Raw genomic sequence first — 21,451 nt, 5'->3', positions numbered from 1 at the left:
CAATTTGTGGAAGCATTGCACTTGTATCATGTTGAATGATTCTCTTCAGTCATCACTGGCCCCATTCTTGCGGGATCTTTTTCTGGCAGCAGCGATGTGGGAGACTTGATGTTTTACCATATTCCTGATATCCATAGTACACTCGTAAAATGGTCATACGGGCAAGTCCCCACTTCATTTCTACCTTGGAGATGCCATGTCCCATCGCTCATGCACCTACTATAACACCACATTCAAACTCATTTAAATCTTGATAACCTGCCATTGTAGCAGCAGTAACTGATCTAACAACTGCGCCAGACACTTGTTGTCTTATGTAGGGATTGCTGGCCACATCTTTGTATTCCACCTGTTTACATATTTCTGTATTTGAATACCCATGCTTATATGTTTCTTTGGTGCTTCAGTGTATATAAATGACCTAGTGGATGATGTCGGAAGCACCATGAGGCATTTTGTGGATAATGCTGTTTATACACAGAAGGCGCAGCAGTAGAAAACTGTAGTGAAATGCAGGAAGACCTGCAGAGGATCAACCCTTGGTGTGGGGAGTGGCAATTGTTTCTCAACATGAACAAATGTTATATAGTCTGTAAAATATCTAGGAGTATATGTGCAGAGTGATTGAAAGTGGAAATACCATGTAAAACTATTCACAGGTAAGGCAGATGTCAGACACAAACTCATTGGAAGAACAGTCAGGAAGTGTAGTTCACTCGACAAAGGCTGCAGCTTACAAAACCACTGTTTGAGCCATACTTTAATATTTCACATCAGTATGGGATCTGTACCACACAGGATTGATACAGGAAAAAGAGAATATCTGGAGAAGAGCAGGATGTATTGTTACAGGTTCATTCAGTAAAAGTGAAAGTATCTTAGAGGTGCAGACCTCCAGTGGCAGATGCTGCAAGAATTCTGCATTATGGTGTGGTTTACTGTTATGTGAGTGTAAATACCCAGAAGAGACAATCAATATCTTGCTTCCACTTACATATATGTTTTAGAAAGATAATTAATGTAAGATTAGACTTAGAGACATTAACATTCACATGAGGGCCTACCAACAATCATTCTTCCTGTGAACCATTCGCTGCTGGAATGAGGAAGGGAGAAGAGGGGTGGGGGGAGTGAGACAGTGGTACATAAAGTACCCTCTGCCACACACACCATAAAGTGAGTGTAGATGTAAATGGTATTTAGGATATAAAACCAGTGGCATCATAATCAGAGAAGACATGCAGTTTAGATTTTTACAGAAAATGCACTACACAGTATTTACAACGAGTTCAATTAGCAATGGATATGTACTTTGTGACCAGGTAAACAGATGCTGAAGGCTTATATATTTACAGTTCACACATCTGAACTCTGTGCTGCAACTATTAGGGAGTGTACACAGGACAGTCTTTTTTTTTTTTTTTAAGGGAATGAAATGTTCTGTTGGAAGAGTGGGAAATACTGGTGAGGTATTTAGGTAACGTGGAACATGGCAAGATTTAGGATGTTACTGTCAATTCAGCCCAAACAACCACAGTAGCAGAATAGTGAATTCCCACTATGTTTCAGTTATATGGATGGCAGTTTACATGCTAGTTATTACTAATGAAACACTTGCTTCACAGGACGGCAGTAGAACAGAAGTGTGACAACTTAGTAAGAAATAACCAATAACATTTATTAATTGTTATTATACAATACTGTACTTAACTTTGGTAACAGTTCGGTGCATGGCACTTGCTGCCCCATTCATAATAAGATGAAATCTAAATAACGTGGCTATCTCATGGCAGTCTGTGATTTAGTAACTATTAAAAGTAATTATGCAGAGAATTGTTTAACTGCACTAGTTCTCCATAAATAGTAACTGCTAAGTCGGAACATAGTCTTCTAAATGGAACTCACGGAACTGTGCTCTGTAGTATAATGTAGAAAATGTTGGCACTATAGGTACTAGGCAAACTGCAGGAACTGTCTGCACTGCTTGTACTGTACTGTGATCAGTGGACAAATATGATGTGCTGATGGACACAATGGACATAGCGCAGAAACAGAAAGGTAGCACTCGCCGACCGGGACAATCAGGCAGCCTGAGAAGGTGCCAGGTGAGTGATGTGCCTGTGTGGAGATGGCCTCTTGTGGTATTGTTGTGTACCTCTTGAGCCATGTACACAACATAGTGCTTAATTAAAAATGAACCTGTTTGGAAAAGGAACCATTTGGTATTAATAAAGGAAGACAGGACATTTACTCATCATGGTCAGTGCAGGGAGTGAAATAAGATTCCAATGCAAGAACAAGGTTATCTTTCTGGAGGGGGAGGGGGGAGGGGGAGAGAGAGAGAGAGAGAGAGAGAGAGAGAGAGAGAGAGAGAGAGAGACAGACAGACTTGAGCATACACAAAGAATTATTTACCATGGAATTTCTCTCAAACAAAAATTAAACCATTGTAAAATTTTATTCTAAAAATAAAACATTTTTTTACCATCAGAATGTAAATTTACTCACAGTGGCTAACGTGAAAGGTGCTGGCAGTTTTAAGAGTGCTGCTTTCAACAACCAGAGCTACTTTGCAGAAATTAAGGGGCGTGCTTTGGGTAGTAATAACTACAGGACATTATAAAACCATTTAAAAAGTCAACTCTGAAATAGTTTAAATGGTATGTCAAATGCAAAACTTGTTCTTGTAAGTGAATATGTAGACTCTTTGAGAACAATAACTTACCAGCTGGTGGAACAGACACCACTAGTGCAAGGTAGGCAAGCATACATATCTAAAAATAAAAATTGTTAATCTGTAGTGTTCAAAACATATTAACAGCTCCTTCATCAGGAAGAATATAAATGTGAAGAATCAGAAAAGGATGTCAGATGAATAGGTACAGGACGGAACAATGTCACTCAAAGTACTCTGATTTGAGAAGGAATTGTTAACATAATTTTTCTTAACCATGCTCTGAATTTAAACCACACAGAAAATTTAGGAAAATGACTCATTCTGTTTCCACTCTTGGAAGTATGTTGGTAAGAATATGTCTCTTGCAATCTGTAGCACAGAGAATGCAGGATATTTAATTGTGTTACCAGATATGAATCACCTACCTACTGTTCCCCTACACTTGACTCAATAAAAATTGATATACCAGGTGTAAAGGTCTCTAGCCTTTGGTGGGACTGAACCTACATCCTCAACGTCAAGGAGCATTGACTCAGATTTTTAACTATAGTGGAACTCTCCTACAATTGTTGACTGTTGTTTTTAACTGTGGAATAGTTACAGCTGTGACTTAAAATATCATTCTGTTGTGGAGCAAATTCAAAGAGCATTTGAAGCTAATGCCCTCTGTTGGTATTTTGTTTCCGTATCTTAAAGTGCTGGCACTAAAGCGGTTTCCAGCTGCCATTGCATCAAAGGACATGAATCAGTAATAGTGCCAAAAGTTCGTTACAACTTGTAATGCTATTAACTTGGTCGATGACTATGGTAGCACCTTAATCTTGTAGTCTCTTACCAAAATCTTTTTGGCTTGTAACTGAGTTGAACAATAACACACACAATACCATAGAATTAAATATGACTTACAGTCACATTTATTATTGCCAACGTGCATTTTTGGTGATGACTGGCGTGTCCTATCTCTTCTGTTTATGAGGGTAAGTCAATTATTATCCGCAATTTAGTTTCGTTTTTGTTTATTTTATTAGTCCTGTCATTTTACATTGATGATGCATGCTTTGTTTATTTGTTGTTATATCTTTACAGTTTTCAAGCTGCTAGGCTAGTTTCATTATCGCTGCCTTGCTGTTAATCATGGTTACTCAGCTGTCTATTTGCACCAAAGAAGAGCAACGTTAATTTTTTGTGGATGGAAGGCGTATTATTCATCGAAGACTTTCAGTACAGTAGGGGAACAGTGTTTTGCCACAATGGACTGTCTGCAAATGGGTTGAAAAATTCCGAAATTTTCGCAGAAGTGTTACGCGCGATGAAGGAGCCAGACGACTATTTACTGCCACAAATGAAGAAGCCATTGGATGTTCACGTGAAACGATTCTCTTAGACAGACGATTAACTATTGATGAAGTGGCACATCGTCTGCAAATCAGTCACGGTTATACCTCCAAAATCATCCGCAATGGACTTTGGTTTCATAAAGTTTGTGAAAGATGGGTCGCAAAACAACTCGCACAGTTGCATAAACAAACACGCTTGGACATCTGCAAAAAACATTTGGATTGCAACGGTAATGAAGAGGACAACTTCTTAGACAGGATCATTACTGATGACGAAACATGGATCCATCATTATAAGCTGGAGAGTAAACAGCAGAGTATGGAACGGAAACACCCAAATTTGCCATACAAGGAAAAGTTAAAGACCCAACCGTCTGCAGGAAAACTGATGCTTATGGTGTTTTGGGATGCACAAGGTCCAGTACTGGAACATTATGGGGAAAGGGGCACAACAATAAACAGTGTACATTACAGTGAGATGCTTACTGTCAGGCTAAAGCCTGCAGTTCGAAGCAAACACTGAGGATTGCTATCAAAAGGTGTTGTGTTGTTGCACGACAATGCCCATTCACATACTGCTGCCCACACTGCTGAAACACTCCAGAAACTCAAATTTGAAGTACTGGATCATCCTCCATATAGTCCTGACCATGCTCCTTCTGACTGTCACTTGTTTGGTCCTTTCAAACAGGACTTAAGGGCTGTGGTTTTGCCTCAGTCAAAGCAGTGCAAGAATTGGTGCATTCCTTGCTCGCAGCTCAGCCGAGAACCTTCTTTTATGACGGTAACAGGAAGCTCGTACAATGATGGACCAAGTGCGTTGAAACGCAAGGAGACTATGTCAAAAATGATGTTCTTGTAAGTTTCCTATTTGATTACAATAAAATTTTATAACTACTTTGCTGGTAATAATTGACTTACTCTCCTATATTTCACAAATACCAGACTAGCATATACACTTTGTGATCCTTATTAGTGACAACATATTTCATAAATAGCTCCATAATAAATTCAACATTCTCTGTGTGTATATACACATTAACCTGTCAAAATTAACAAGAAAATAGTTGATTATCCACAGCTCTTAGAGTGAGCCACTAACATTTAATATGGCAAAGGCAGTAACACGAATATCAGTCACCAACCGGGAAACACAATCTGCTTGCACGCATAAGTAGTAGCCAAAGAGCATTCATAAAGACATTTTCTGGGCTCCACTTTTATGTGCACTTTGACAAAAAGGTGTTGACTGTATAGTAGCTAGGTGCAAACTCTTTAAACAAAGATGTTATGACAGTTTTGAAGTACAGACTGAGGATTCATTGTCTGGAGGGGTGTGTGGATATTTTGTGAAATTAGCAATTATATTTTAGTTTATTATTGTATAAGTGTCAGGTTTAGTATTAGTGTCAACCTATTTATTCCAACAATAATCTTGGTAGAGTGAATATTAGATACTGACAAAAGTATTAAAGCCAGATGTGTTGTTTGAGTGAGACACTGTCTACCTATGTCCTGGATGACCAGTTTTCATGTAAAAGCCACAGGTTTGTAATTCTCAGATGTATGCGGTTTATTAATTAGTGGCTTATTTGAATAACCAAAGGCACTATCTGCTTAAGAAAAATGAGGGCAACAAAAGTATATCAAATCTGGGAAATAAAGTTATTTAGATAGTTACATGTTCTGTAGATAATTTGAATGATTCTTTTATTAATATTGTGTGGAATGAGTCATTTTATAGGACATGTATACATGATTAGTGTTAACATTAATTAATACTTTGTTATTTTAGTTTGATTTTGCGTATTTCGGGTTACACATGTTTGTGTTAGGTATTATTACTGCTACGTGTTTCTTATGGGTGGAAATTTAAAGTACTTTTCCTTTTTTTTTGGTGTTCCATACTTCATTCAGTGTCTCATGTTAAAACGTATATCAAGTACTAAGGTCTACATTCCCTTGGTAGTGTAAAATATTTACGCTTCTAAATGAATGCAATCAACAGGTATGTCCACTTATGCCACATATTTTTATACTCACAAACTTGTCCATCATGGATATGATGGAAAAGTTTACAAGTGTTCTTTGCTAGTTGCAGTAGAGGATGATATCTCATGCACATTCAGGTTTTCCAGCTGTTCAGCTTGAGTGTGGAGTATGTTTGGCGCCATGTGTGTGTGTTTCTCATTTGTTTTTTATTGCATTATGTATGGTATGTTTGTTTAGGTTTATAGTTGTTCATGTGTAATTTAACTGGTAAAGTGAAATTTGTTATCCAGGTTTTTGAGGTGTGTGTGGTTTCTTTGGCTATTGAGAGCTTTGTGTGAGCTATATAGCTCAAGTGAAAATTGCGGTACCAGGTTTTCAAGTTATCTGTGGGTGCTCTGGTATTGTAGTCTTTGTTTGAGGTATGCAGGTCAAGTGAAATTTACGACTTCTATGGTTTTTGTTTTTGTAGCATTATGTGAAATGTTGAGCACATTTTGTGATTGATATTGTCATTAATATTTTCTTTGGGATAGTGCCATTATTGGTATTATCAGATATTTAGTTTGACCTCACCCGAAACACCCTAGTTCCTGTGAGTGTCCTGTTAATTTCATTTCATTGCTGGAGTTAAGAAATTTCATATCATTTTTGTTTTTGTTCATGAGTGTATTTAGTGACATTATTGCCACCATATTCTATATGTTTGACATAGAGGTGTCTGTCATCTTCATGACATCATGGGTCAAGGCAAACCGATGGAATCAGAACTTTCTGTACTGCCCAGTTTTCTAAATGTAATTTGATAGAAAATTATCTGTAATGTATTTACATTTTAAGTGAATTTAAGAGAAATGTTGATTTATATAACCTTGACCATTTTAACTTTCAATGCCTTGTGTATAGAACAACAAATGACATTTAGTATGGTATTTATTTGCTATGAAATGCTGCATACAATCATTAACTTTAATTTTTATTTCTCACCCACTGCTCTGTTCTGGTAAACATAACAATCCTTGTCCTAATCTGACCTCCAGCCTCTATTAGTTCTGGGTGAGGATCATGTCATTGGCACTGTTACACTTTATCATAGTCTACGACTCATATACATAAAAAAAATCAAAATATCTTACATTAACATTTTATCATACCCTGCAAAAGATATAATTTATTGAATTTTATATAAGTCAAATGCACCAATACGTAGGGACGGGGGAGGGGGGGGGGCAGCCCCCCTTCCTCCCCTGCCCCCCTGGCTATCAGAGAAAGAAAAAAAATATAGTGTAGTTAGGTGGTGTTCTTTCACAAAAATGATTTAAAAGCCAGTGTTATGCACGTTTGTAACAGGGTCAGATCAGGAACTTTTTATGGCTACTTAAGTCTCCATATATCTTCCAAAATATTGAAAATACTCCATATACCCAGGTCTAGGTCCCCCCCCCCCCTCCCTGTCCCCATAAACTATAGTTATGTGCACCCTTCAATTAGTTGAAAATATTTAAAATACATGTATATATCGAAGTAGCACATAAGGATGAAAGCTGCCCCTTAATATTCAAATCATTTTGAAATGAAAGCAGTTTACTAAAATTTCTCAATTTTTACATGTTCCAAAAACTACAATATTCCCATTGTTTATTTCTGTAAGATTTTTTCATGTTTATTTCATGAGTTTAGGATTATCAATCACGTGCATATATTTCATAATCCTTACTACCTGAAATCATTAGTCAAAGTATAAATGGCAGATTAACATTGTAAAGGAGGTCAGCGTAATGGTATTCTGAAAATAAAATTCCTATTTTTAAATAACTGGTTAAATTCTTCCAACATCATTGTTACTTTCATGACAATAGTAAATTCTTTTTAAATCCAAAATTTTCATTTAAGATCTCAAAATGTTGCCCCTTACCACAACAATGTCTCATTACAGTACAAACTATTTGCATGTAGCCACATTTTACTATTCACTGATGTCTGTTATGTCATCAATTTCTTTTCCTACAAACCCGTTAACTGAAAAAGAGCATTTGCAGAAATAATCTACTACAAAGACAGGGCCCCTAATCATTGCTGCTTCATGTAATACTTTCCGTATTTTTCATTATTACTTCATTAACACTATCATTGCATGCATTTCATCTCTACTATGTCACTCCATACACCGTACAATATCTCTTTGACTCAAGACTTTGGTATATCGATTCATTATTACAGCATTAAACAGTAAATCCTTGGTCTGTCTTATTCAAAACATTACTCCAAAGAATATCAGTACATAGCTACAATCACAACATTCACTTCCTAGCACAGAAAAGACAAAACAATAGTTAAATCGTGCATTAATTCACTTTGGACAAAGGGGTACAATAAGACAAATGATGTTCTCAATAAACATTGCTATGGGCAACATTCACTTATCTTACTTCAGCTTTCTTTACTTTAGGCCATAGTGCAACAGTGTGACATTGTTACTGAAAAAACACCTTCAACTAAACAACAGAACTTCTTTTCACATTAAACGGAACAAATGACTTTTTCCACATGCTTATAATGATGGTACTGATTATAACCTTTGAAATTTTTTCTCTACTGCTGCTGTACAAATTTCTATTGCTTTCACATACCTAGTCTTCTTTAGCTTTTTCTTAATGCTACTTTAACAAATTCCACATTATTTTACACTTTTGATTTACCTCAGTTTTTTTCCACGCAATTTCTCTTTATTATTAAGCTCAAAAACAAAAAAGACATTTTGCACAAAATGTCATTGACATGGTATTGAAATCTTATTTGCTTCCATTCTCTTAAATGACACACAAAAATGCCCAGTTACTGAAATAGCACATTTTGATTACATATGAACTGAAGATATTACATGAGGATTATATTTCTCTTACAATCTATTGATAGGACAGTTGAAGAAACAGTGAACCAGGCAAAGTGGGCTTATGGATTCACCCAGCTGGGGAGCCACTTGCCAAATAGCTCACTAAAGATAATTGACTACCCTACCCATTCATTGGTCCACAATTACTCTGACCCTCTGCTCGTGCAAATTTGGTTGCAATCCAATCTTTACTGTTAAAGTCAATTCTGAACACAGCACTCCACCTAACAAAATCTTTAAGCACTGGTTTTCAGTTTTATTTTCTTTGTGCAACCTGTCAATACCAAAAGCATTCAGTTTTGGTTGCAAATGCTCCTTTATATTTCTTAACTTCATTTCCAAACAAACTTTCACTGAATGTATTTTGTGTCCAAATTTTACTTTAAATTCCCATTGCCACTGCTGAGTTCATTGTGAGTTTTCTGGTTAGTTTCTTTCATTTCTATCATTATGTTGTAAAATTTTAAGTAAATTTTTGTATATAAACTATTAATATCACTTTTGAGATACCTATTATTTTTGTCTAATTTTTGATTAATTTTAGTACTATTTTTATTTTATTTCTAATTAGTTTCTTTGACATTCAGTGTCAGTTGACCGAACATTTTGGTAATTTTTGGTAACATCCTATTGCCACTGAGATCACCTAATTCCTCCTTTACAAGATATCTTCGCTTTCATCTGTCAGATTTGCATTACTTTCTTTAGTTCTAACCTCATAGTATTCTTTAGCGCTTGACTTTTTGTTAGTAACCTGACTGTCATTCACTTAATAAAAAAAGGTTGAATGTAACTCTGATTTAAATCTACTGTCTTTGCAAGAACCACTTTTAAACAGTGCTTTTTTCCCCACTAATTTCTACTCCTTGTTCATCAGCAGCAAGGTCACTGTCTTTCACTATTTTGTCACTCATTTTGCAAAGATTGTAAATAGCACTTGTAACTAGTAACACTTTTTCTTATATTTCTTTCATGCCAACTGCTGCTGTCATATACTCCATCTCATATTGCCATCTCAAATACTGCACAATATCTTGTCGGCCTGTTGTGTTCCTGTCTCAAATTCCTATGTGTTCCCTTATTGGTCAAAGCTCATCAAATACGGAATCAATCTCTTCAGTTTTCCATTAATCAAAGTATTCTCAAAGATGGCAGCCACTTCCCTAAATTTCATTGCTTAATGTGTAACTTGGTCTTGTCCTAATTAGTTTCATATTTGATCAACTAATGGAAACTCCTGGTAGGAGTATCAACAATGTGGGAAAAGACATACTGCTAAGAGGGGCATTTGAAAAGTCCATGCAAAAATAAAAACTACTTCGTGTTTGGGGTAAACCTTTTTTATTTTTTGACATAGTCTCCTTTTAGACTTATACACTTTGTCCAATGTTGTTCTAATTTATTGATCTGTTCTGAATAATAAGAATTGTCCAAGTCTGCAAAATAGCTATTAGTTGCTGCAATCACCTTCTTGTTGGAATAAAATCTTTGTCCTGTCAGCCATTTCTTCAAATTGGGGAACAAATAGTTGTCCGAAGGAGCCAAGTCTGGAGAATGGGGGGGGACGAGTTGGAATCCTATTTCCATTAATTTTGTGACCACAACTGCTGAGGTGTGTGTTGGTGCATTGTTGTGATGGAAAAGGACTTTTTTGCGGTCCAGTCACCAGCGTTTTCTTGCAGCTCGGTTTCCAAATGGTCCAATAACGATGAATGATATGCACCTCTAATAGTTTTATCCTTTTCCAGATAATTGATGAGAATTATCCCTTGCGAATCCCAAAAGACAGTTGCCATAACCTTTCCAGCTGAAGGACTGGCCTTCGCCTTTTTTGTGCAGATTCTCCCTTGGTAACCCATTGTTTAGATTGTTGTTTGGTCTCAGGAGTATAGTAATATATCCATGTTTCATCCACAGTAACGAAATGATGCTTAAAGTCCTGCGGATTCTTCCTGAACAGCTGCAAACCATCCTTGCAACACTTACATGATTCCATTTTTGGTCAAGTGTGAGCAATTGCAGAAGCCATCTTGTGGATAGCTTTCTCATGTCCAAATGTTTATGCAAAATATTATGTACTCATTCATTCGAGATGCCTGCAGCACTAGCAATCTCACGCACTTTAACTCTTCTGTCATTCATCACCATATCATGGATTTTATCAATGATTTCTGGAGTCGTAACCTCCACAGGGCGTCCAGAATGTCACTTGTGCCCACATGGCCACTCTGAAAATTTTGAAACCATTTATAAACTGTTCTAATCGAAGGTGCAGAGTCACTGTAATGTTTATCAAGAGTCTCTTTAGTCTCCTAAGGCGTTTTGCCTTTCATAAAGTAATGTTTAATCACCACACGAAATTCTTTTTCGTCCATTTTTTCACAGTCACTCGACTTCCTTGATTAACATGTATGCCAAACAGAAAGAAATAGACCAATATGGCTGAAACGTGGTGTGCATTCTTTCCAAAGCTGCTACTAACTAGACATGACCTCGATACGCGCCGGTGGTGTCATCTCTCAGACTTTTCACGGACTTTTCAAACCCCCCTTGTAGTTACCACAAAGAAGCCACATCAAGTTACATACAGGCACAGTTAAAAGACACTCACATAAACCTTTTGGCCACAGCCTTCGTCTAATTTCCTAATTGCATATATTCATCTCCAAACCATTGGTTATTTATGACTATATAATGTACTTGTCCTCACAGTGCTCCGGTCTGTCTTATTGTTGTGACTAATTTCTATACTATTGATACTGTAATTGGTTCACAGTTCCACACATATTTCACTCTAATCAACCATTGTCATTCTGTAGCAGCACCAGCGTTTAGGGTAGGGAAAGTTAGTTTTGTGCAATATTCTGAGCACAAGTTCTACATCTACATCTACATCTACATCCATACTCCGCAAGCCACCTGACGGTGTGTGGCGGAGGGTACCTTGAGTACCTCTATCGGTTCTCCCTTCTATTCCAGTCTCGTATTGTTCGTGGAAAGAAGGATTGTCGGTATGCCTCTGTGTGGGCTCTAATCTCTCTGATTTTATCCTCATGGTCTCTTCACGAGATATACGTGGGAGGGAGCAATATACTGCTTGACTCTTCGGTGAAGGTATGTTCTCGAAACTTCAACAAAAGCCCGTACCGAGCTACTGAGTGTCCCTACTGCAGAGTCTTCCACTGGAGTTTATCTGTCATCTCCGTAACACTTTCGCGATTACTAAATGATCCTGTAACGAAGTGTGCTGCTCTCCATTGGATCTTCTCTATCTCTTCTATCAACCCTATCTGGTACGGATCCCACACTGCTGAGCAGTATTCAAGCAGCGGGCGAACAAGCGTACTGTAACCTACTTCCTTTGTTTTCGGATTGCATTTCCTTAGGATTCTTCCAATGAATCTCAGTCTGGCATCTGCTTTACCGATGATCAACTTTATATGATCATTCCATTTTAAATCACTCCTAATGCGTACTCCCAGATAATTTATGGCATTAACTGCTTCCAGTTGCTGACCTGCTATATTGTAGCTAAATGATAAGGGATCTTTCTTTCTATGTATTTGCAGCACATTACACTTGTCTACATTGAGATTCAATTGCCATTCCCTGCACCATGCATCAAATTGCTGCAGATCCTCCTCTATTTCAGTACAATTTTCCATTGTTACAACCTCTCGATATACGACAGCATCATCCGCAAAAAGCCTCAGTGAACTTCCGATGCCATCCACAAGGTCATTTATGTATATTGTGAATAGCAATGGTCCTACAACACTCCCCTATGGCACACCTGAAATCACTCTTACTTCGAAAGACTTCTCTCCATTGAGAATGACATGCTGCGATCTGTTATCTAGGAACTCTTCAATCCAATCACACATTTGGTCTGATAGTCCATATGCTCTTACTTTGTTCATGAAACGACTGTGGAGAACTGTATCGAATGCCTTGCGGAAGTCAAGAAACACGGCATCTACCTGTGAGCCCATGTCGATGGCCCTCTGAGTCTCGTGGACGAATTGCGTGAGCTGGGTTTCACACGACCGTATTTTTTGAAACCCATGCTGATTCCTACAGAGTAGATTTCTAGTCTCCAGAAAAGTCATTATACTCTAACATAATATGTGTTCCAAAATTCTACAACTGATAGACGTTAGAGATACAGGTCTATAGTTCTGCACATCTGTTCGACGTCCCTTCTTGAAAACGTGGATGACCTGTGCCCTTTTCCAATTCTTTGGAATGCTACGCTCTTCTAGAGACCTACGGTACACCGCTGCAAGAAGGGGGACAAGTTCCTTCGCGTACTCTGTGTATAATCGAACTGGTATCCCATCGGGTCCAGTGGCCATTCCTCTTTTGAGCAATTTTAATTATTTCTCTATCCCTCTGTCGTCTATTTCGATATCTACAATTTTGTCATCTGTGGGACAATCTAGAGAAGGAACTACAGTGCAGTCTTCCTCTGTGAAACAGCTTTGGAAAAAGACATATAGTATTTCGGCCTTTAGTCTGTCATCCTCTGTTTCAGTACCATTTTGGTCACAGAGTGTCTGGACATTTTGTTTTGATCCACCTACCGCTTTGACGTAAGACCAAAATTTCTTAGGATTTTCTGCCAAGTCAGTACATTGAACTTTATTTTCGAATTCATTGAACGCCTCTCACATAGCCCTCCTCACACTACATTTCGCTTCACGTAATTTTTGTTTGTCTGCAAGGCTTTGGCTATGTTTATGTTTGCTGTGAAGTTCCCTTTGCTTCTGCAGCAGTTTTCTAACTCAGTTGTTGTACCACAGTGGCTCTTTTCCATCTCTTATGATCTTGCTTGGCACACACTCATCTAATGCATATTGTATGATGGTTTTGAACTTTGCCCACTGATCCTCAACACTATCTGTACTTGAGATAAAACTTGTGTTGAGCTGTCAAGTACTCTGAAATTAGCTTTTTGTCACTTTTGCTAAACAGAAAAATCTTCCTACTTTTTTTAATATTTCTATTTATGGCTGAAATCATCGATGCCGTAACGGCTTTATGATCGCTGATTCCCTGTTCTGCGTTAACTGTTTCAAATAGTTCGGGTCTGTTTGTCACCAGAAGGTCTAATATGTTATCGCCACTAGTCAGTTCTGTGTTTAACTGCTCAAGGTAGCTTTCAGATAAAGCACTTTAAAAAATTTCATTGGATTCTTTGTCCCTGCCACCCGTTATGAATGTTTGAGTCTCCCAGTCTATATCCAGCAAATTAAGATCTCCACCCAGAACTATAACATGGTGGGGAAATCTACTCGAAATATTTTTCAAATTATCCTTCAGGTGCTCAGCCACAACAGCTGCTGAGCCAGGGGGCCTATAGAGACATCCAATTACCATGTCTGAGCCTGCTTTAACCATGACCTTCACCCAAATTATTTCACATTTCGGATCTCCGTCAATTTCCTTCGATACTATTGCACTTCTTATCGCTATAAACACGCCTCCCCCTTCACTGTCCAGCCTGTCTCTGCAGTATACATTCCAATCTGAGTTTAGGATTTCATTACTGTTTACATCTGGTTTCAGCCAACTTTCTGTCCCTAGTACTATGTGGGCATTGTGACCGTTTATTAATGAGAGCAGTTCTCGGACCTTTCTATAGACGCTCCTGCAGTTTACTATTAGCACATTAATATTGTTATTCTCTGTTGCATGTTGCCTACTCCTACCTTGCCGCATCTCAGGAGGCATCTTGTCGGGCCTAGGGAGGGAATTCTCTAACCTAAAAAACCCACATGTGCACTCCACAAGTACTCCACTACCCCATTAGTCGCTTCCTGCATGTAGTGCACGCCTGACCTTTTCAGGGGGACACTACATTTCTCCACCCGATAGCGGAGATCGAGAAATTTGCACCCCAGATCTCCACAGAATCGTCTGAGCCTCTGGTTTAAGCCTTCTACTCGGCTCCAAACCAGAGAACCACGATCGGTTCTGGGAATGATACTACAAATAGTTAGCTCAGATTCCACCACACATGGGCCAGATAGCAGTGAGTTACACATACCAACAGTTGTGAAGTAGAATAGAGGCCACAGGGCTTTCAAATTGCTGAAAGAGTATACGTAGTGGTTTTGCATGTCGCAAATCACAGGCAAGAGGGGTCTACTGGGCAACCTGGCATGTTATGAGTACATGATGCAAAGTGGTGCGTATGGCAAAACAGAGGTGCACAGCCGCATGGAAATAGATGCGGGTTTCTAACGAGATTCATTCAAGTGTGGCAGCTCTCCTGGACGGTGGGGCATGCCACACCACCAGCGACACACAACAGCAGATGGGGTGCCAGCGTTCCAGTCCATGGTGGGTCGCTGGTTCGACCCTCTGAGGCCAACGCGGGGTCCGTAGTCAGCCAGCAGGGGCCACTCCACGGCTCACTACCACGAGCAGTCATCCTGGCTTCCAACACACACTGGAGGCATAATGAGCTGAGGGCCACAGATTCACACTGGATCTCAGGCACTCGTTGTCACTGCGATCTTAGCCACGCTGGTGAGAAGCATGTAGCTGGCCACCTGCATCTCACACCGAGCGGCGCCGATTCGGCAGGGACGCAGACCATTGAGTCAACTGCCGGCATCCTTACGATGCCGCAACTCCACTGGCGTACAATGCTGACACACAGCAGTGCATGCATGCATCGCTTAGACAGCCATTCTGCGTGAAGCCGTTTTGCAGACAGCGAAGTGGTGTCCTCAGCATTGCAGAGGGGAGGAGGAGATTAGTGTTTAACGTCCCGTCGACAACGAGGTCATTAGAGACGGAGCGCAAGCTCGGGTTAGGAAAGGATGGGGAAGGAAATCGGCCTGAAAGGATTTAGGGAAATCACGGAAAACCTAAATCAGGATGGCCGGAGACGGGATTGAACCGTCATCCTCCCGAAAGCATTGCAGGACCCAGTGACACAGACAGAGGGGAACACAGCACTATAGTTGGGGTATCAGAACAGTGGTCGTCATCTGTACAGTATGATGTTCGAGCCCACTGCCCGCATTACTTTCACAAGATGTGGTGAGTTTTGACCAGCTTTCTTTTGAGTATTGGATGTTTTCTTTCCTTTTTGTGTTTTTGAGTATGGCTCACAGCAGGCCATTTTAGATGTTTTGCATAGGCATTTTTTTTTGTCAGAATAAGTGTTAGTGATTGAGGCAGTAAGATTTTTTTTTTTGTGGCATTTAATTACTTTTGTATTGGTTTGAGTATGATTTTACCGAGTATGATGATACTGAGGTGTAGGGAGTTGGGTTATTCTTGTACTTAAATGTGTTGTTTCAGGACTAACTGGGAACGAAAGAAACACAATTGCAGAATCAGTGATGCGAGGTGTGTCAGAACCAGAAGCGGTATGGATTTTGTTGGAAAAATGTAGCACAATTAACAGGGGACAATATGCAGTTGAGAAATGAATTAACATCTAGAGGTGAACAGGAAACCACATCTGATCAGTCATTGTTGCCTAGGGTGCAGGAGATAGATCCAGATGCTGTGAGTTTGATTATTCTGTTTTCTGGCAAGGCATCTGAGGATGTGCATTCATCTGTGGAGGACTTGGAGACTTCAGCGGTGCTGAATGGTTGGTCTGATGAGCAGTTGTTACATATAGCCAAGATTAGATTAACGGGTGAAGCAAAAACATATATAAGATGTTCTGAGGCCTTAAGGAAGGCAGGACAGTTTAAGCAGTTAAGGAGGGGCTTTTACAAAGGTACAAAAAACAGAATAGTGCTCGGTACTTTAGAGAGAGGTTAAGTAAAATGACAAAGAGACAGTGGGAGACGATGGAGAAATTTGCGGACAGAATAAGGGAAATTAATGAGTATACTTACGAGTTCGGTCAAAGTGATGAAGCAAATAGTTTTCTGTTGCAGGAGGCCGAGCAAAGGGCACTTGATGTATTTTTGAGAGAGTTACCAGCGCATATGTCACGGAAAGTGTGTGAAGGGACTCTGAAAGATTTGTATTTGGCCATTCAGTTGGCAATTCAATGTGAGGAAATAGACGAGGCAACAGGGGTACACAAGAGGCAAACAGTGTTTACAGTGGGTATGAAATGTTTTAAGTGTGGTTGTGGAGGACATGTGCAGAGCAATGTACCCAGTCACCAAGGAATAAAGGAAGGGATGGAAATCAGTAGCAGGGAGGACGGAGAAGTGGAATTTGGAGAGGTGGGCAAGTGTTAAACATCAGAGGGGGCCCAAGACCCACCTAAGGGAGCTCCCGTTTAATTTCAATGCTACAAATACATATGCAGAGGTGGAATGTTCAGTGGTAGGATCCATAGAAACTAAAAAGTTTAAGGTTTTGTTGGATACAGGGGCACAAGTTTCAGTGGCTACTAGGAATATAATGGGACAAAGGAAGCTAGACCCACCACATTATAGGTTGCATAGAGTGGGGGATAAGGAGGTCACACCTTTGGGGTCGGTGACAGTTGACTTTAGAGTAGAGAGAGTCCGATTTAATGCACGCATGGAGGTAGAACCATGGGTAAGCGAGGGCTACAACATGATCCTAGGAGTAGATTTCTTGCATCAACATCATGTCAAAATTGACCCAGGACAACAAATTGTGGAACTTGGTGGAATGTTATTTCAGCTAGGGGAAACTGTTGTCAGTGCAGAGCTGTCACAAGGGGCGTTCAACGTAATGAACAAACCAACCACGTACATTAGCATTAAGGCTTAATTCGCATGAGTGTGTGTCTAGTGGCACTGAGAAGTCACTTTGGGTAAGTGTGGAGTCAAATTTACCTGTGGGTACAGTATGTGTTATTGAACCATTGGAGGATAATGAATTTTTGGGTCCATTGGGTTGTTTTGTGAAACATAGTGTTGTACGCATATAGGAGGGGAATGACAGGTGAGTAGTTCCCGTGAATGTGGATAATTTTAGCGCTGTAGACACGAATTTGAGGGAAGGAGTTTTAGTAGCAAATTAGGATGTGCCAGGTGACGAAGACTGGTGTTCGAGAGAGAGGCAAAACAATCAACTACTAACTGCTGATAGAACTTCATTGTGTGACAAAATTAAGCATTTGAAAGGAGGAGAAAGAGAGCACATGGAAGAATTATTGTGGGAATTTAAGGATTTGTTTTTTCCACAAGGGCCATTACCAGCAACTCCATTAGTTCAACATAGGATAGCAACAGGCAATGAAGCACCTGTTTACCATAAACCATACAGAATACTGAGGTATTTGCAGCCAATTGTGGAGGATTTCATTAATCAGCAGCTTGCAGATGGTATTATAGAGCATAGTAATAGTTGCTGGGGAGTGGGTCTTGTCATTGTGCCTAAAAAGCCTATGGATGGAACTAAGAAATACAGGTTCTGTTGTGACTACCGATACCTCAGTAATAAGACAGTAATGGATGCATACCCCATTCCAAACATGTCGGAGACTTTGGATCACTTAGGACAGTGCTGGTACTTTTCTACGATGTATTTGACAAGTGGTTGTCATCAGTTAGAGGTGGCTCCAGAGGATCATCCAAAAACTCCTTTTTCTACTCCTGGAGGTCATTACCAGTACATTAGAATGCCATTTGGTTTGAAAAACACTCCAGCAATGTTTCAGAGATTGCTAGACAGTGTCTTGAGGGGTTTTAAACCACGGCAGTGACCTGTCTATTTGGATGACATTACAGTGTTATCAGTTAGTGTGGAGCACCTTAGACAGTGATTAAGGGAAGTCTTTATGAGGTTAAGAGCAGCTCGTTTGACGTTGAGCCTGAAGAAGTGTCATTTTGCATAGGAAGAAGTAATATATTTGGGTCATATTGTAAGTAAGGCCGGAGTGCGAACAGATCTGAGGTTGGTACAGTCTGTAAGGGATTTTCGGGAAATAAAAACAGTTAGGGAAGTGTAGTCATTCATCGGAATTTGCAATTTCTATCGAAATTTCATGAAGGGTTTTGCAGATTTAGCATAGCCATTGACGTGATTGTTATGGAATGGTGTGAAATTGAGCGGACAGAAGAGTGTCAGAAAGCGTTTGACAAACTGAAAGAAGCGTTAACATCAAGTCCGGTTCTTGTGTTTCCAGATTTTGAAAAGGAGTTTATACTAGGATTCGATGCATCAAATCAAGTATTAGGGTGTGTTCTTAGTCAGGAAATTGATGGGAAAGAACATCCTGTAGCCTATGCATTTAGGCAGTTGAATGCACCAGAGAGGAATTACTCAGCAACAGAGAGGGAGATGCTTAACGTAATCTATGGAATCGCATATTTTAAATGTTATTTATATGGGAGAAGATTTCGGGTAGTGACAGATCATGCTGCATTGAAGTGGTTGTTGGGGTTGAAGGATCCGTTTACTAGACTCACTTGATGGGTTGTGAGGCTCAGTGAATTCGACTACGAGGTGGTGCAGAAGCCTGGGAAGAAGCACGGTAATGCGTATGCACTAAGTAGAAAGGTGGCAAAACCTAAAGTCATAGGCTATGACCTAGCAGTATGGCAAGAATTACAGGACGTGGACAATGATTGTAAATTGTATTGGACACAACCACAATTTAATATGTATGATGGTCTTCTGTGCAGGGAAATGAAGTTAGGGCCAAGGGTAGTAGTGCCAGTGAAGCTGAGGGATCAGGTTTTAAAGGAAGCACATGATCACGTGTTATCTGGTCATGGAGGGTGCAGGACTATGAATAGGAGAGTGACAGAGAGGTATTGGTGGAGAGGTAGGAAAGTAGATGTGGATCAGTATGTCAAGAATTGTATACTATATGCGCAGAGAGCAGATTTGAGCCGGAAACATATACAGCTACAACGATTGCCAAAAGAGACATTTCCACTCTCTATGGTGGGGATCGATGTCTTAGGACCTTTCAGGTGAACACCATCGCAGAACAGATTCATTCTGACAATAATAGATCATTTTTAGAGGTATGTGGAGATGGTATCTATACCAAATCAACAGGCAGCAATGGCCACGCAAGTGTTAGTAAACAACTGGATTTTGAAGTTTGGTGTACCAGAGATGATAATTACCAACCAAGGGGCCAACTTCATGTTGTATTTAATGAAGGAACTGTGTAAATTGTTGAACGTAAAGAAGTTGAGGATGATTGCATTGCATCCACAGGCCAACGGAAGGACAGAACGGGTACACAGAACTATCAGAAAGATGCTGAGTTTTTATGTGGATTCTCATCACCGTCAGTGGGACGAGTATTTGAAGCATATTGTATGCGCGTACAATGCAAAAGTCCATACAAATACTGGTTTGTCTTTATATGAGGTAGTGTATGGGCGAAAAATGCCGTCACCGTTTGATTTGGTGAGGCTACAGAAAGGAAGGACTGGTGAATCTGTATGTCAGTACGCAAGGACAATTTGGGATGTTTGGAAACAGGTACAAAAGGCAAATGCAAAGGTTTGGAAAGGCAGGAAGATGTGGTAAAGTGGAAAGGAAGTTTACCACAGTATACAGTGGGGCAATGGGTAATGCTGTCCAGCCCCTATACGCAAAAAGGGAAAATGAAGAAGTGCCTCACGAGGTATCAAGAGCCATACCAAGTTGTTGAAACCACATTCCCCATTAATGTTAAGCTTCAGCTGCCAACTAGAACAATGATAGTACATGTTGGGTGGTTACGGCCATTTAAAGGTTGCCCGGTTGTGATTCTAGGTATGTCACAGGAAGGAAAGAGGAAGAAAGAGAGAGTGAAGAAAGGTGCTAAGCACAGAGAAAACCGTGAAAATACAGTACAGCATGAAGTACCATATGCTTTGCAATCCAGAAAGTAGTAGAGTATTTGTAGTTTTTTTTTTGTTTTTTGTTTTTGTGTCATGTATCATTGGGTTTGCGTAGAGTAGTTAGGCATTGTATTTTCATATGTTGTATGCATTTTCGAATATAGCCTGCTACGGACAGCAGTCCTTTTGAAGAGGGAGGAAGGGTGATGGTGATCCCTGTCCTCAGGTCACTGAAAGGGGGCACATTGGTGGTGATTCATCTTTTCATCATCGGGGTGAATGCCTTATGGGTGCAGCACCTGGATGGAGGTGTGATATACTCAAGGCAGGAAGATGTGCTGGTGTTGAGTCACCAGTGGGCATTAAGGTTGGTATGGACCATATGGGAAATGTGGAATGAAGTAAGGAGGTGTGAGGAAGTGTTTGAAGAGCTTAGGCACTCTGCAGAGGACAAGGGAATGCTGAAGGAAGTTGCAGGGGAGTATAAGAAATTGCATGAGGCCTACAGGACACTATGGAAGCAGGTAGGATGGATGGGGGAAGCGGTGCCATGGGTAAGACAGAAACGAGGATGGCTGAACCCAGGGGGAAAAATTTTAAAGACAGATTTTTGAACCACAGATGAAAGCGATATAAAAGAACTGAACAACATGGTGGAAGCAGTGAGGCAACTCGCAGAGGAGAGTAGAGCAACGGAGCAATGGAAGCTTGGCATGCAACTCAGATAGGGACATTGTAAGGGGAAGTCCTGAATAACAAACGGCTGCTCTGCGCATTAGCAGGGCAGGTAGTGGAATACGCTAAGGCA

This window comes from Schistocerca nitens, chromosome 3, assembly GCF_023898315.1.
Source record: "Schistocerca nitens isolate TAMUIC-IGC-003100 chromosome 3, iqSchNite1.1, whole genome shotgun sequence".
NCBI lineage: Eukaryota > Metazoa > Arthropoda > Insecta > Orthoptera > Acrididae > Schistocerca > Schistocerca nitens.
This window is presented reverse-complemented; position numbering follows the sequence as displayed.